This window comes from Larus michahellis, chromosome 2 (assembly GCF_964199755.1).
Source record: "Larus michahellis chromosome 2, bLarMic1.1, whole genome shotgun sequence".
Lineage (NCBI taxonomy): Eukaryota > Metazoa > Chordata > Aves > Charadriiformes > Laridae > Larus > Larus michahellis.
In genome coordinates this window covers 34,582,835-34,599,698 of record NC_133897.1, presented here as the reverse complement: position 1 = coordinate 34,599,698, position 16,864 = coordinate 34,582,835, and positions in this window count along the sequence as shown.

Here is a 16,864-nt window from a genome sequence, read left to right as displayed (position 1 = left end):
AAGGCCGGACAGAGGTATGGTCAAGGTCAGAACACACTGGCAATTCTGCACACCCACAATAGAGTTTGGGGTCTGTTAAAGGGACAGGTTTAGTGTTAGGGGACATGGGTTTAGAGGGACATGGTTTAGTGGTAACTTGGCAGTGCTAGGTTAACTGTTGGACTTGATGATCTTAAAGGTCTCTTGCAACCAAAACGATTATATGATTCTACAGCAGTGTGTATGTTAAGGCAGCAGCTTTAACTGACCTTGAACTTTATTATAGGACCTACTGGCTCATATAGCTATGAAAAATGGGAGATGTAACCTGTAACAGAACATATCCAGCATAATATTCATATAAAATATTAATATAAAATCACTCATATGTTACATACTGAGTCTCTGACTGTGCTGTAAAGTCCAGCACTTCAACATGAGTTTGAGATGTGAGCATTATTGATGACTGGTTATTTATACCCATGTTCCCAGACAAGTGTGAATAGAATCTTATTATTATTCAAGCTATGCTACAAAAACCTCTAGAAATTATATTAATTTGTTTTGTGAATCTATATGGTATAAAATAATCTTTAGTTCAATTATCTTAGCATTTTCTAAGTCTATAAGGGAGTTTCCCATCTAATTACAACATAGGAAACATCTTCACTGTGATTTAAGGCTTTCACTTAAACTTCATGAAAAGTAGTTGGATGGCTAAGCTTGTGAGTCAAAAACTGGTGCACCTTATAAGGCTTCTCTTCACTTATCTGTTGTCTCAAAGGGTTTTTGAATCTTCTCTAAGCCCCTGATATACTAATATGTGTTACGTACGTTAGTAATTGCTGATGAGACTGTTCCATTTCATAAAGAATATAGATACTGTCATAGCAAAAGAATTAGATGTTAAGGCATCTCTGCACAAGGATGCTGCCCCCTTTCCCAGATCCTACCAGCCTTTAGACTGTCTCCCCTACTATATTCCAGCTTGTCTGGGCTCTTTATAGGTGCCATTGCCTCTTCAGCTTGACGTTCCTCTTCCTCAGCAATGGGAAACATAGGATAAATCCGTCCTCAGCATCTGCCCCTTTGAGAAGCACTTTTGCTGCAGCTCTGGACACAACTTGTCAATGGCAGGACTAGTGCCTAAACGGGCTGCAGAGTTTCACACAGGTTGAAGAAATCCATACTGGACATAGAACCAGAGGAAATGGTTCTGCAAGATGCCCTTCCTTACTGCACCAGTACACAGAGTGTAAAAGGGCCTTATCAGTGAAAAGCAAGAGTAAAATAGAAAATCACTCAAAAATCCACCTCAGAACTACCTGGATGAGGTTCATGATTAGCTCTGTACAATTGTAAAATCACTGTTCGATCAGAGGAATCTTGTGACACTTCAGAACACTTCAGGACTAGGAATGGTAGCTTCAGATCCTAGAGAGTGGTTTGTAATTGTAGTTCAGAATCTGCTTAGGAGCGACATGAAAGAACACACCATAACGTTATCCATTTACTTATCACAAACACTTCATTTCCCAGCATGGTAGTAATGGTATGTGACGGCACAGGGGAATGGGTGATTCTTCTATATCCAACATAGTAGTCCAGTGCAACAGCTACTTTCTCATGCTTTGGAAAGGAAAGGAGGATATATTCTCCAGGCTCACAATGTTTGAAGCCTTACTGTAACTTATCAAATACAACCACACCACTTTTGCTGCTCTTCAGGGGGTGCTGGAAGGAGAGAGATCTGGGCCCCAGAGAACAAAAGATTCAATTATTTGGTGGGTTTTCTTCTTTCGCTGCCAAGCCTGTAGAATGCAGAAAAACTGGCTGGTCCCTGCATTCATAAAAGCCTTGAAAATGCAAAGCTGGAATTCAAAAGACTTAGGAACAAATGTGACCAAGACAACTGCTCCTACAAAGCAGGACATACAAAGAGAATCAAAATTCTTAAATTCAAAGTAAATTACCATAATATAAGGATGTGGTAGGGGAATTCTAGGAAATGTTTCACTTCATTTAATGAAGTTTTGTTCCACAACTGCATACAGAGTTCAACTGAAATGGAAATATTTTCTGTATGTTTTCATTACTGGTAGAGTTGAAAGGACACTTATTACACTTATCCAATGGTATGAAAACCAAAACTTTTAGTTTTCAGAATGTGACCAGCCAACATATCTACACCAATAGCTTGAAGGCTGGGCACCAAAATACATTTTAATCTAAATAAGATGAAGCACGTATTGTCCTTGACGCAGTTATTTCTGATTCATGCTGCTGCAAAAGCAGATGCTGGCTCAGATTCTCCCAGCGATATTCAGCTGTTATTTACTAGGTCAAGAAACACTCTTCCTGAAGGGGGTTACTTATTGAACTGTGTGCATAAGACTTAGCTGGTAAGTCTTTAATTTATGTTTTAATATTTTAGGCTATATTTTAGGCTATGCTTGGCATTTCATAGAGCATCAGCCTATAAGAAACACACACATGTTTTGAATTTACAACAATCAACAGTTCTTATTGCAAAGTGTGGAGAAAAATGCATATAATATGTTTTAAATCTTTGTCTTGGACAATCTTCAATATATATTTGTTGCATTAAGACATACAAATTTCCTTTCAGATGGTCTGGGGAGGTATTAAGGACAGTGGACCAGGTCAGATTCAGTAGAAAGTTTATATGCAGTTAGACATAATCACAAATAGTTATATTTATAAAAAAATTTTCCTTCAGAGTGTGATTTTGAAGATAGAGAGGAAAGAGAGTATAATGGTATAAACCATTTTTAATCCTTTCAGATCCCCGTCCCCGCCAGGTTAAGGAGTTAAAACAAGATTTTTATAATTAAAAGCTTAGAAATATCTAAAAGCAGACTGGTATTATACTCCCATATCATTGTAGATATTACTGCACAATCTTTCTGTCTAAAATGATTCTAGCTAGCTTTCCCTTCCTGTATCAAACTGACATCTTCAGCTCCACTATAAACCCCCAACAATTTCCACAAGGTTGTTGAACATGCATCTGGAGACAGATTTTGAAGAATATTTTTAGAATTTGTACAGGAGCTAGACAGACAGACTCACAAACTCCAAGGAAAAAAAAAAAAAAAAGAAGAATGATTTTGTTAAAACATAATTTGATTGGAATGAAGATGCTAAACTCACCCTAATTTAATAATGTTAGCCTGAGGAACTTGGGAAGCTTGTTCAGGAAGGCCTTTTTCCCCCCTAATTATACAGTTAAGAAAATGTGATTTGGTGTTCTGAAGAGTGAACTGGGATGAATCAGTAGCTGGAATTTCAGCAGAAAGTTACATGCCTGGAGAGATTTGTTTGGCTGTGGAAATGTTCTGCTTCAGAAAGAAGCTGCTTTGATTTGGACCAAAAGTCCAGAGGGCTGCACCAAGGTCTCTCTCTCAACCTCTCTACAAAGTAGTCAAAGAAACATCGAAGACACGGGATAGACACATCTACTTCTGCCAGGGAACTAACAATAAGGTCTGCAGAACATCCTCACAATTGCTCTGTGGTTCCCTCAAATGAGCCCTGAGCATATACAGAATTGGCAATTTGGGGTTTTTTTCCCCCTTGCACTACATTTGATTGGCTGTAAGGTATCTTTTATGTCCTTTAACCACTGAGTCACAGTAGGTTAATTTAATGATTTCCACACCAGTGTAATTTTGCTTTCTAATCAGTAGAAGGGTTGGTTTTTTTTTTCCCAGAGATCCTTTCTGAAATCCAGTTTTAATCCTGCCATAAGCTGCAACATGTGCCCTTCTAAAAATATACGCAGTTATGGCATATTGAACGGGTTGACCACGCACATTAATTAAAAATAACTCTGCATCCATGAAAAAAGCTGTTTTGATGAACTGGCCTAATGTGCAATGGGAGCATGCTAGGAAGGCAGGCGGGAAGAGGGACCACAAGCACAAACGAAAAAGCTTTGAACTGCAAAGTGTCACTACAGTGCTGCATATAATTCCACCGATGTAAACCAGGTATATGAGTCAATACAACCTGTCTTTGTAACCTTAAGGAAGCAGGCACAGATTTAGAAGGAGCTAAGAGCCGTTAGGATTTCCTGCCCTCTTTCTCACATCCCGTTACTAGTAGCTAGTGTGAGACAAATCAAATGAGGTAACTGGGACCACAAACTTGTGGAGCTCCTCTCCCACATCATTAGGTGCACCCTTTTTTCTCTCTCTCCCACTTCATGCCGGTTCAAGCTAGGAGGTCATGTCCCGTATCTTCCCTTATCTCTTCTCTCCTGTTAAAACACAGCTGTATCTTTTAAAGTGTTCAGTGTAGAGTAAAATCTTACCTTCCCTGCCCAGAGAAAGCAAACACAGATCATTGCCTTCATTTTACAGCGAGATTGCAAATGAGGCAAATCTAAATCTAAACCATGAAGTCCAAACACCCAGACCAACAGTATTAAATTCCTGTGGTTTTCTACACTTACTGATATCGTTGCTGTCTTCCCCCCTAAATCCAGGCATAAACTCCAGGAATGCTGACAGCTAATATTTTTCTGACGACTATTTATTAACTGTGTACCACGCTGGAAAAGTACGTGTGTCAGAGCTGCTTTGGTAACCACTATGCATGAAGCACAGTAGGTCAATATTGATACCCACATCGTGGCGGCAGCAGCAGAGATCTTGAAATGGCCCAAGAGTTCTGGATCTAAATGCTACAAAAGGCATGGAATTCTGTATGATCTTATTTATGCAAGGGATTGTTTTGTTTTTATTTTATACTTGCTAAAAATATTGTATAAAACCATGACTAAAACTGTTAAGTTTGTAAATTAAGACATTCAAACATGAAGAATACCCAAATGGATTTTAAGACTAGAAGGCACCTTATGATCAACTAGTTCTTCCTTCTGCATAGCACAAGACATGATACTTCATCTGTCAATTCTTGTATCAATCACATAACATCTGGTTAAGCAACATAAATTTTTAGCATGAAATCTGATCTTTATTTGAAAACTTCAAAAGATTTATTCTGTTCCCTCCCTTATACCAACAAGCAGAAACTGTCCCGCTTTAAAGTGATTTGTTTCTATGAAGAATTTTTTTGCTTTATTTCCCAGGCACTGGCTCTCACTAGGCTATTGTCTGCTAAATTAAGGAGCCTGGGAGAAACTGGGATTAAGTCATGTTTTAACCTTCTCTTGGGTGAGGTTCTTAAACTCCCTCACTGTGGGGCAGATTTCCAGACATCAAATACATACATTTTTTAAATTTTTTTTAAAATTTTTTTCCTAATCCCTTTCCAATTTTTCCATGTAAGCTTATTCTTTCTTTCCTGTGCACAGGAATTATGACAGTGTCTTTAACTACTTCTCTCATTCATCCTCGCCTTAAAAAAGTTACATTGAACTGACAGGCAGCAGGCTAAGAGTTCTCAGCTCATCCCTTTCCCTGATTGCTTTGAACTAATCTTTATACTATAAGGATTTTAAAATTGAATATAATTTCATACTCTCTCGGATTTCTTTGTGCAGTTTCTTCTTCTCGGACAAATGACCTATTTTACCCCTAGAAGTAATGAGGAAAATAAGGAATTCTTTATGTTTTAGAATCTGTCTCTTTCCCTGATTTCCATCAATGGATAGACAGATCTTTGGTGTGAATTTTTTTCAGGCTGGCAAGTTTACTTTAACCCTCATGCCTATAAACCTAGGATCTTAAAAGGTTTACACCATGCAATAAGGAATTCTGCAGATCTCCCATAATCCTCAGACGCAGAACCAGTTATGGTGTAGCTGTATTAATGAGGCACTCCTGACCTGAGCTAATTAGCCATGCTGAGACGTATGGCTGACAAACCTGAACACAGAACCACATACATACGACTATATTGCTTCTGCACATTACAGATGACGTACAGTAATGCACTGTGTGGCACAGGCACACCTATATTGCTTCAAACCCATGCCTAGCTCTGCAGAGGGAGTTCTGCTCTCTCCAGCTCTCAAAGCCAACTGCCAAACAAAGCTGAAAGACTACGCGGAGATTACATTTCCATCTGTCAAAAGAAATATGTTTGCCTTATGTTAAATGGCTTGCTCAAGAGGGAATGACCTTTCTCCCCCCGCTCTTATGATATATGTTAGCTTTTTCAGAGCCTATTCTATGGACTTGGGTCATGACAGGCTCTTGGCAAATAGTGCAGCCAGAACGAGCATCCAACAAAACCGCTTCAAGGATATATAAATACTAATTTGTTGCAATCTGTCATTCAAGAAAGTGTTGCAACATTCTTAACTCTGGTAATTCTATGGCTGCAGTGATGAGCTTGTGTAGGCACAAAGGAACCAATTGCATCCCTGCTGCAAGACCGGAAATTTTGGAAAAAAACCTAATTCTGAGGAGAGGGTTAAATGATGTATTGGCATGTCATACATCTATGGCAGTAAAAAAATAAAATTTAAAAAAAAAAGGAAAAAAGGTAGCCTTGTTCAGTGTATCTTTAAATTCCTCACTTTCATTTTAACTTTTTTTTGGTGTGTGTTCAATTTATTCTTCTATGTCATATGTTTGGGACTTCCCTATTCTGTATACTACATTCAATATTTGGTTTGAAAATCCCACACATATAAAAAATAATGAAAAAGATCTAAAATTAATTGTTCATGCTTTACAAACAAAGGGTAGTATGTACATGTACCCAACTTCTCAAATACTAAATTAACGTCCCTTTCGAGGACCACGTATAAATATGCGTTTAGGGAACTGCTTCCACTGAGAGCAATGGGACTAAGACCTATGTTTAAAGTTAAACCTGGACAACTGTCTCAAACAAGGATTCTTTTGTGAATGACAGCCTAACACTGAGATGAGTTCAATGATTAGTAACTACTCTTGGTTTGCAGTGGTGTCAATGTGAGAATCAGGCCCTTAATCCGCATCACCCTGAACTCTGCAAAAATAGCAACTGACTGTGCAGACCAAAGGCACAGAAGTGATCAATCAGAATAAATGAATTTTGTAAGTACAGATTTACTGGAGGAAAAAAAAAAAAGGAAAGGGACAAACAAAGGGATTTCTACTTCCTTCTCCCCATCTTTCCATTAGCACCCAATAGTGAAAAATGCCCATTTCTATCAGTCAATGCAATCACAGCTGCCTTGCCTGCACAGTCCCGCAACGTCAACTGCACTGTCCTTCACCCCTCACGGCACCTACATTTATAGTCTGCAATACTTGCAAGTCTTTAAGATGACTCTTTTTAATGGTTCCCCCCAAATGCACTGCTCTTAACCCCCAAAAAGGTTCACACTTGAACTCTGAAGGTTTGTTTGGAAGGATTTACTTTTGATTTCAAGTAAATGTATGTTCTGGGGACTTCCAGGATATTCATTGGGTCTGTCAAGGAATGAAAACATAACAGATGCCCACCAGCTTACTGGCAAAGAGAAGAGGCTCTGTCAAAACAGCATATTTATTTGGAATTAAGAATCTAATTTTAAATCTCCTTTGGCGACAATCGTATCTTTGGCATTTACATTTCCAGTGTTTATACTACTGTCTTAAGAACACTTAAGTAGAACCTCTATTTCCAAATAAAGTTTCATAACTTGGCAGGCTCATGCTCACTTTATAAATATAAGAACTTTAAATCCTTTTCCATATAAACATGTGCAATATTTTCTACCAAAAGTGTGTGACAGCCAAGAAGTTCAATTATTCTCAATCTATAAATCTGTGCAAGACAGCTCATCCAAAATAAAGCATCAGCCTAGGCATAATTACAAACATACATGTCCAGTAAAGGGAAATTATTAAAGAAATACCCTCTAAGTATGAAACAGCAGCGACTTGCCAGGAAAAGTATACTGTATGTTAGAATATCCCAGAGGTTCATTGGAATACAGTTGCGGTGAAAAATGACAGGAGATCTTTTCCTCCTAAGAGTGTCCACAGTTCTCTGCTGAGTTGGAAATTAGCAATAAATGAGGAAGAGGTCCCTTTCAACCTAGGCAATTCTATGATTCTAAGAGAAAGACACCCAAGATGTCCTCTTTGCCCATACGCACGCAGCCCCACAGGGTGGAGAATGCCAGGGAGAGCAGTTCAGTTCCTCCTGTCAGCAAGCGTTTGTGGAGATGGTCCAAAGATGCACAACACTGATATAGGCAACTTGCCTTCTGCTCCCATACAGAGAGTGAAAACAGAGTGAAAAAAAATGAAAACAGAACGAGAAAAAAAAAGGTGTATTTTTCCAACTGACGCCCCCAATACACATTGCCACGAGAACAGCCCCACGCATTGCACGGGGGGCGACTGCAGAAGCAGATGCTACTCACCGAGAGTGAGTACGGTGCCGTTTTAGCTCAGGTTACTTGGATTTTTGGATAGATAAGCAGCAAGAGATTAGGAGCAGGCTTGAGCATGGGTTTAAGTGTGCTCAGCCCTGTCGCCTTCACTGTTCGATGCTCCTGCCGGCTGTCAGCCTGGCTGCCGCAGCCACGTTGCTTTGGAAGGGCTGACCTTTGGCTGCCTGTGAGCAAATTGGGCTGGACGCACTCACACCACCCCTGACTCACCCGGCCACGAAGAAGCTGGGCACATACTACAGCACGCAATGTCCTCACATCGCTCTTCTCTGGAGTTTGGCTTCAGCCTGGTTGTGCTGGTGAAGCTGAGTTTGACAACAGGTCTGGATTTTCTTAGAAAGCCTCCAGTGGAAAGGGTGTAACATGGACTCAAACTGAGGTGAAGCATAATTGAAGATCAAGTAAGCTTAAATCCCACTAATGAGTCTAGTACAGCATTAAAAGGGATCAGATTCTGATGAAAGTTTTGGGTAGTTGCAAGCTAGGCCTTGCAAGCCTGATATCTTATGTGCCTCACTCTCAAAGTGGAATACACAAAGTTTCTTTAGATGTTTGGGTGGACAGGGAGAAAGGGGTGAGCTCTGCCCCTGCAAAAGAAATATCTCCTCCGCTTGGGATCCACAGCTCTGAATCTTTACCTTAAATCGGGAACCTGTGAAGGAACCGAGCACTTAAAAACTCCGGCTGCCTCGAGAGGACTTCATGGTTTTACCTCTTGAATCACACCTCGACAGCAAGAGCCCTCTTTGCTCAGCCCAAATGCATTCAGGCTCCTACCCCCATTTCTCAGGAGTGTTCACCAAATGTCTCGCTAAAGGTTAAGCTGGGAGGCCCTCTTCTGTCGACATGAAGCATGCATAATTTACTGCACACAAAGCAGCACAGCTCTGGGAACTACTGATTAGGACAAGTCAGCTACAAGCCCTGAATTTTGCTGTCAGCTTGTCGCACCATTTCTTTCAGGTTTGGCAGTTGGGGGTGCTTTCCTCCACGACTGCCTAAGCAAATCTGAAAGCAGAAGCAGACTACTGAAAAAAGATCAGCATTACCCAATGCTACCTCCCTCTCCAGGAGCTGCAGGACAGCTCAGTTTTAACCCTAATCTTTTTTCCTGTCCTCTCACAGCCATACAGCTGGGTTGTTAAAGCACCCCCTGGTACTGCAGGTTTGCGTCTCCTCTGGCTGGGAAGGGAACCAAAGCCACTTGCTGGCTCACTCTTCTGGCCACTGCATAAAATAAGGGCTTGTCATCCACCCCCATTTGAAAAAAAGACTACAAATGTATTGGGGGGAGCAGACAGCTGATACCATCGACATATTTTACAAGTATTCTCATCACACACCACAGATTAGGGCTCTCAAAACCTGTTTTCCTTAGAGCTTGGCTTCCAGCAAGGTTTAGGATGGAGCTGGAGAAGGAGCCTTTTGAAGTGGGGCAGGTCAGCCCAGTGCAGCACGCTGAGCTTCAGGCAGCACAGAACAACTCATACTGAGTTTTGCCCCAAGATTAAAATGGGGTAGTTGAATTGGCACCTGAATTCCATCTCAGTCCTGTTTTAGCTGTTTACATCTTTCACAGGATCTGATTCTTTTTGTGGGACAGTGCCCTTGCTGCACCCTGGCAGCCACTAGCAAGGCCAACCGAATGAACCAAACGTCTAATTTTAACTAATAGGCAGCATGCCTTACAGACACATGCACACACATTTCAGCATAACATCAGGCTTACAAAAATAGGGTAGGAAACCAACAATTACACGATCACAATTTGAAAAGAAAAATTTATTGTATTTCCAGAGTGTTAGGTGTTTGAGAAACTCTTTTATGGCAACAGCAAAAAGAAGTGTTTTAACAGGAGTAATATATGGCTTCTTATCACTACCAGTAAGAACTTCCAGCATGCTTTGTCTCACCAGTTCAACAGGACTACTAAACCCTTTAGCTGCTTATTAACCTAACCAGTAGTGACAAATAAAAAAAAAAAAAAAAAGGAAATCACACACCATGAGCTTCTTACTAATCTCAAACAATACCATAATAATAGTATCTAGCCCTAAGAGGAATGCTTTTTAGTTGATTTTGCAGATAGAATACTCAAACAGCTAAGCTGCATGTTTAACTGATGCATTTCAGGAAATAAGATCATTTTCTTTCAGCATATTTGAGTTCCTTTGTTGATGGGAGTACTCACAAGTATCACAAATAGCTGGAGATATTTACAAGAAATTAATTTAATTAAAGAAAACAAAAGCAAATGCTTTTAAAGCAATGCAAAACATGCTAATATAGATGTTTACAAAGTATAAATCATGGATAATGTCTGTGTGGTAAGTGCAAATTATTCTAATTGCACAATTCAATCAAGCTGTCTGTAGATTCAAATTCTTCCTTAAAATGTATATGTATTCTTTAAATTCTTTCACTATTAGCTCATTAAGCTCCAAATATAAACTTATATAAATAAATACACTTAGCATTTCAGCTTCCCACTCACGTCTCTCATCTTTCACATATATCTAGTACACAAAAACGCATGCTATGAAGAAATACTCTGTGGGAAGTTACATTGATTTGATAAAAGTTCTCATTTATATGTCTTACAAGACTTTTAAGAATATATAAGGGGAATACAGGGTCTGTATGTAGACTACGTGCAAGATCAGCATTAAGCACAAGTAGTTAAAATGACTGTTCTGCGCCCTGCTGTCCTGGTCTAGAGTCCTCTCCTCCCCACGTGCCCCACAGTAACTGCTGTGCGGAGACTGCAGAGTGTTGGATGAGCCCAGGAGACTGGTTCACTGGTGAGAGAATAATTTAAACGCCTAATTCAAAATCTTACTGGATTGCCCTCTTTGTCAAAGGGCAGCCTAGCCTGGGCAGCCAAATTGCCTGTGGACTCCACCTAAGGCTCCAGCCCTTGCCAACCCTTTTCAGGTGCTTATCTGTTAGCACGAGCAGTTTCATTGAAGTCTGTTTTCAGAGCAAAGCGATCTGCGTGCCTAAGTGTTGAAGAGCTGAGATTTAAAACATCCAACCAGAGACTGGCAATGTGACATTTCTGAATTTCCTTCAGCACCTGATCATTAGCAAATATCAACAATGTCACAATACTGAGCAGCGCTGAGAGTTGCAATTGGAGGGTCACATAATTTTTGGAGCACAGAGTGCTTTGAAAAAGCTGATTTCAATTTGCAAAGTACGCCAATGCAATACACTGCTGTTGTGCTGAACAAACATGTTAGTTAGGCTTTACCTCATACGCCATATAATACGCAATCTGAAATACCTGCTGAGCAGCAGTACCACAAATGTCATTAATTAAATGTCAGTGAACTAACAGTAACCACACAGTGGCATCTAGGACATTTATTTCCTGAGTCAAGTTGAGATGACTACTGCAGAACTCAGCCACTGCAGTGTCATGATTTTTGGTGAAAGGTGGTTGCCATTTTATGGATAACAACCACAGTGGCATTACTGTTTAACATCTGTTTAAGTGAACAATGGCATCCTGTTTAACATCTTCATTAGTGATCTGGATGATGGGGCACACTGTAACCTCAGCAAGTTTGCAGATAACACAGGAGGAGGAGGCGTGGCTGATACGCCAGAGGGTTGTGCTGCCATCCAGAGGGACCTTGACGGTCTGGAGAAATGAGCTGACAGGAACCTCATGAAGTTCAACACAGAGAAGCACAAAGTCCTGCACCTGTGGAGAAACAATCCCATGCACCAGTACACACTGGGGGCCACCCAGATGGAAAAAAGCTTGGCAGAAAATGACCTGGTGGTCCTGGTGGACATCACATTCAACATGGGCCAGCAATATGCCCTTGCTGCAAAGGTGGCAAATGGCTACGTCAGACACCATATTGCCAGCAGGTTGAGGGAGATGATCCTTCCCTTCTACTCACTACTGGTGAGGCCACACCTGGAATACAGCTAACAACCACAGGGTCTCTGGAGAAGTCTCTGTCCATGACAAATTGACACAATGGCGCTATGGCCTCTATTTGCCCCTGAAGCAGGAGGAGTATCGTAATGTGTATTCTACACTACCTCATCTTGCAACTAGGGAGAACTTTCTAAGCACTCCCTGAGGCATCCAGAATGCTTCTGCTGATGTCTGTCTTGTAAACGTACAAGTAGATGTATAAATAAAGAGTTTCTCAGACCACAGGACAGATTGAGGGCTGCTGCAGGGCACAGTTGTATCTGTTCTGCTTTCCTCAGCTTTTACTGGGATGAACTCTGATCTAAAAGACTGCCATGGCCCTGTTTGTGTCACTGCCAAATACTTATTTTTCTGTAATGAAGCTGTCATTTAACCTAGACTCAGAATAATTTAAGTCAGATGGGACCTTCGGAGGCCATCTGGTCCAAAGCATTTTTTTAGTATTTTAAAAAACAGAGATCCCACAGCTTCTCCAGGCAACCTGTTCTAGTGTTTGATCACCCTAACTGTAAAGAATCCTTTCCTTGTATCCAGTAAGAATTTTCTCTGCTACAACGTGCACCCGTCATCTCTCATCCTTTCACTGTGCACAGCCAGGAAGTCTATGGGTCCATCTTCTCCATAGCTAATCATTAGGTTGTTGAAGACAGCCAATTAATTCCCCTCTTGGCCTTCTCTTCTCCAGACCAAACAAGCCCAACTTTCTCAGCCTCTCCGTTATATAGTCATTGTACTGTTGTTTTCCTGTGTCAAGTATGGCACAGCAGTGTATGTCTTTTACTCATTGAAGATATTAGTAATATTTCATTAACCACATTTAGTGATGATGCAAACCCAGCTAAGTGGGACTCAACTGTCTATGTCTTTACTAGCCATAGTGCTCAAGGGTTGCTCTCATGTTAATCCTGTATAGTAGAGGCAGAAACCATTTCTAAAGGCCTCATCCAGAAAGTACTGTAATCAAAGTACAAACTCAGTCATGGCTTTAAGTCAAGACACTCCAGTTTTCAGAACTTTTACATCTCTTTTCACAATGAAACAGAAAAAGAAGAGTTCTCCCCACTCAGAGGCAACTTGGTATTTTTTAATAGATCCAACAAACACTTGAAAAAATTCCACTGCATTATGCACAAAAAAGAATTAGAAACACAGTAGCTTATTCCTCACATACAGAAAAGATGTACTTTCATAATGTATTCTCAAGTCTTCAGATGCCTCTGTAGATTTCTAAGGCCCAAACAGAAGCAGATCCACCGCATCATAATATTTTATTACTCTATATGATGCTAATAACTACACTACTTTTCCAAGTTGCCATAGTTTCATGAAGATGCCACTCACGCTTCTTGTCTCCTGTGCGTTTTAAAATGACATCAATAATTGCTGCCTATATGCATTCATACAGGTCAACTCAGGGGGTCCACCTCTAGAGCAAATGGGAGCATGGCAGGCATCACACCATCCCTCCATCACACACAAGGGGCTACCCCTCCAGCTACTTGGTGCATAAGTAACAACAGACTATGCTGTGTGCAAGCCAGTACTGGCAGAGACGGCAGAATACCGTATGTTGGGCAGGTGTGGAAACACAAAGCACCACATTGTCCAGATGGCAACCAAGGGCTACACTTCTGTCAGACAGACACCTTTGCCTTGGAGAATGGGAGTGATATTGGGGGCCACAATGAGGTATTTCTCTGATGGAGCAAGCATGCTGCGTGGGGCTCAGACAAATTCCTTTGGCTACAGCTGAAATTTGCTTGAGTGAAGACTAACAAATATCTTGGGAATTGACTATCCCATCTCATTTGTTTCCAGGAAGATAGTGATGGTAAAAATAACGATGAGAACGTTGTGATTAATGTCACATTTAAATTTACATAAAGGACAATGCTGCACTTCAGAAATTTCTCATGCTGTTAAGGGATTTGAATAAGTGAAAAGAGAAACTGAAATGAGAGCGGGATTTTGTCCACACTGCATTTATTTTTTTTACTACTTTCACCAGTCTAGGGAACACTAAAACTGTACTTTTGTCATGACTCTCACAGAAGAGCCCCTGATTCTCATGTTTTGTTTTGCTTTGGTTGTTGGGTGGTTGGCTGGTTTGGGGGTTTTTTGTTTTGATTTTTTTTTTATTTTACTATAACCATGACTTCTGTTATCTTGGGATTTTTGCATGTGGGTGGATGGATGTGATGGTAAGCAGTTGAATCAGTTCAATGAGAACTCTGCCAAACTAAACCATGAACTCAGCAGGAAGTTAAGTGAGAACATAAAAATTTTCTCTTTAAATTACGAGAACCTGGCAATTGCCTAAAAATTATGCTAGGTCTGTTCTTAAGCCCTATCATTCAGAGATATCATTCGGGCATCACGCGATACCTAGCACTGAATCACTCAGGTGAGGGACGCTCAAATAGTTTTCAAGATAAGAGCTACTCTAGGCACAGTACATTGGAGATTACTTAAACTACTGCAGATGCATTTGCTTCAGTACCCAGAGCTGCTCTACTCAAATGCAAATGGTGACATCGGGCTCTTCGGTATCCACTCGGAATAATGACCACGCTTTATTTGCCTGAAGGTAGATAATGCTGCTATTGATAGTCAAAGGCTCAGCTCTTCTAAGAAAATCAATGACATTAAAGATTTTCTGAAGTAGTATACACTGCTTGAGAAGGGCAGGAGAAAAATAATAAATCTGGAATTGTTCTACACTGATGACTTTTTTTTTTTTAATACTCGCCTTCAAACAGAGATTGAGGAAGAATTTCTTCATCATTTAGGCAGATCTTTATATATCATACACTGATTCAAAATGATTAAAATATTATCTTTCAGTTAACAAAGGATATTCCTGGAACAGGAATCCCGGTATTTTGGGAGAATAAACAGAATACACAGCCAAATGTTATGATGCTTACTCAGCCTCTTTGGTTTACAATATGAGAACAGAATTCCCATTAGATTTGTGGTATTTTTTTTCGTTCTTGTAGGCTGGAAATACAAGGAGAATAACTTTTTCGATGATATTCAAACAAGTCCATATTTGATCCAAACCAAAACCATATAGTCACAAGACAAAAACTAATCACATTTTTGAACCTCAAAAAAGACTCGTCTCTCATTTTCACTACGCTTGGGGTAAAGGCTTCATTTTTCCAGTCTTTCAATAGAAAAGCATTTACCTTTAACTGCAGAAGAAAATACAGACAAAAGAAAACAGAATAATTTGTTACCATAAATACAGGTGATAATCTACCTGTTAAAGAAAAAAAAAAAATCTCCATAACTGAATTCCTCAACCTTGTTTTTAACAATTCTCAAGTGTCAACCCTTCTGAAACTCACTTGCAAAAATCAGATTGCAGGGCTGGGGCTTCAGTTTGAAAGTAGCCTAGCAGATAAAATCAAATATCTTTCATTCAAATGGGTTGTTACTTTGGATCTCTTTTAAAAGGCAAACTCCACAGTTGAGGAACCTGGTCTCCAGGCCAGAAGGATTAAGAGTTTCCCATTAAAAAAAAAACTATGGTAAGAGATGCAAAATTGGGAATAGCACTGTCAGTTAAAAATTTCTGTGCCTCAGCAAAAACTATATAATTTCTAGAGTTTTGGCTGAGCAATGATATAGGTCTAAATGTCTGAATGTTCTTCATTTCATTATAAATGTCTTCACAATTCTTTATGTGATTTAACAGGATACGAACACAAAAAAGACAGAGAACTAGTAGAACCAGACAATTACTTTGTCTTCTGTAGTATCTTGAAGAAGCACAGGAGTCATAAAGCAGGATGGCAAAAAGACATTTTCTACTTTTAAAATTAATAGCAGCTGGCTTTTCTGGAGGCAATCCCCTGTGGATCCTTAATTCCTATCTTTCCTTGCAATTTTAAAAAAGCTGGAGTAAAGGGTTGCTTGAAGTTTCTTAGAGTATAAACAGCAAAAAACCACAGCCAGATTGTTAAGAGACACTTCATTTATCCCATTTACAACCTGTGCATCCATCTCATTTGTTAGCACAATTTGTCAGAAGCATTTATAATGCTGTAGATAGGCCTTACTTTCTTTACGTTGGCATAGGCTGCTTCCCTTCCCTGCTTCTGTGGCAACATCACCTCTTGTATACATGGGAAAAGTCACATTCTCACATTATTTGCTGTGCTTTCAGCCAGTATCTGAACACACTTCACTCACTGGCTGGAAACATGGAGGAGAGACTCTGCATGAGATCAACAGCCAGATTTCCACAGGTCATGATGTCTCTATCATTGAAACTATGCCTTCAAACATCAGCAAAGCTGGAGAGGGGCACCACAGCCAGCAGCAAACATCCTACAGCAGGTTCTCTCTTTTCCACAGTTGTAAGGCCAGGGAGCTACTTGGACACAGTTATTTCAGTAATATATTTATAGATTAGGTGTTTTATCTCCAGAAGAGTGATTCACAGTGTAGGCAATACTGATGGCCAGCCATATCAGCCATTTCCTGGCAGGCAGCAACCTACTTGGAGACGTAGGCTGGAGGATCCAGGAAACTATAGACCTGTCAGTCTGACCTTG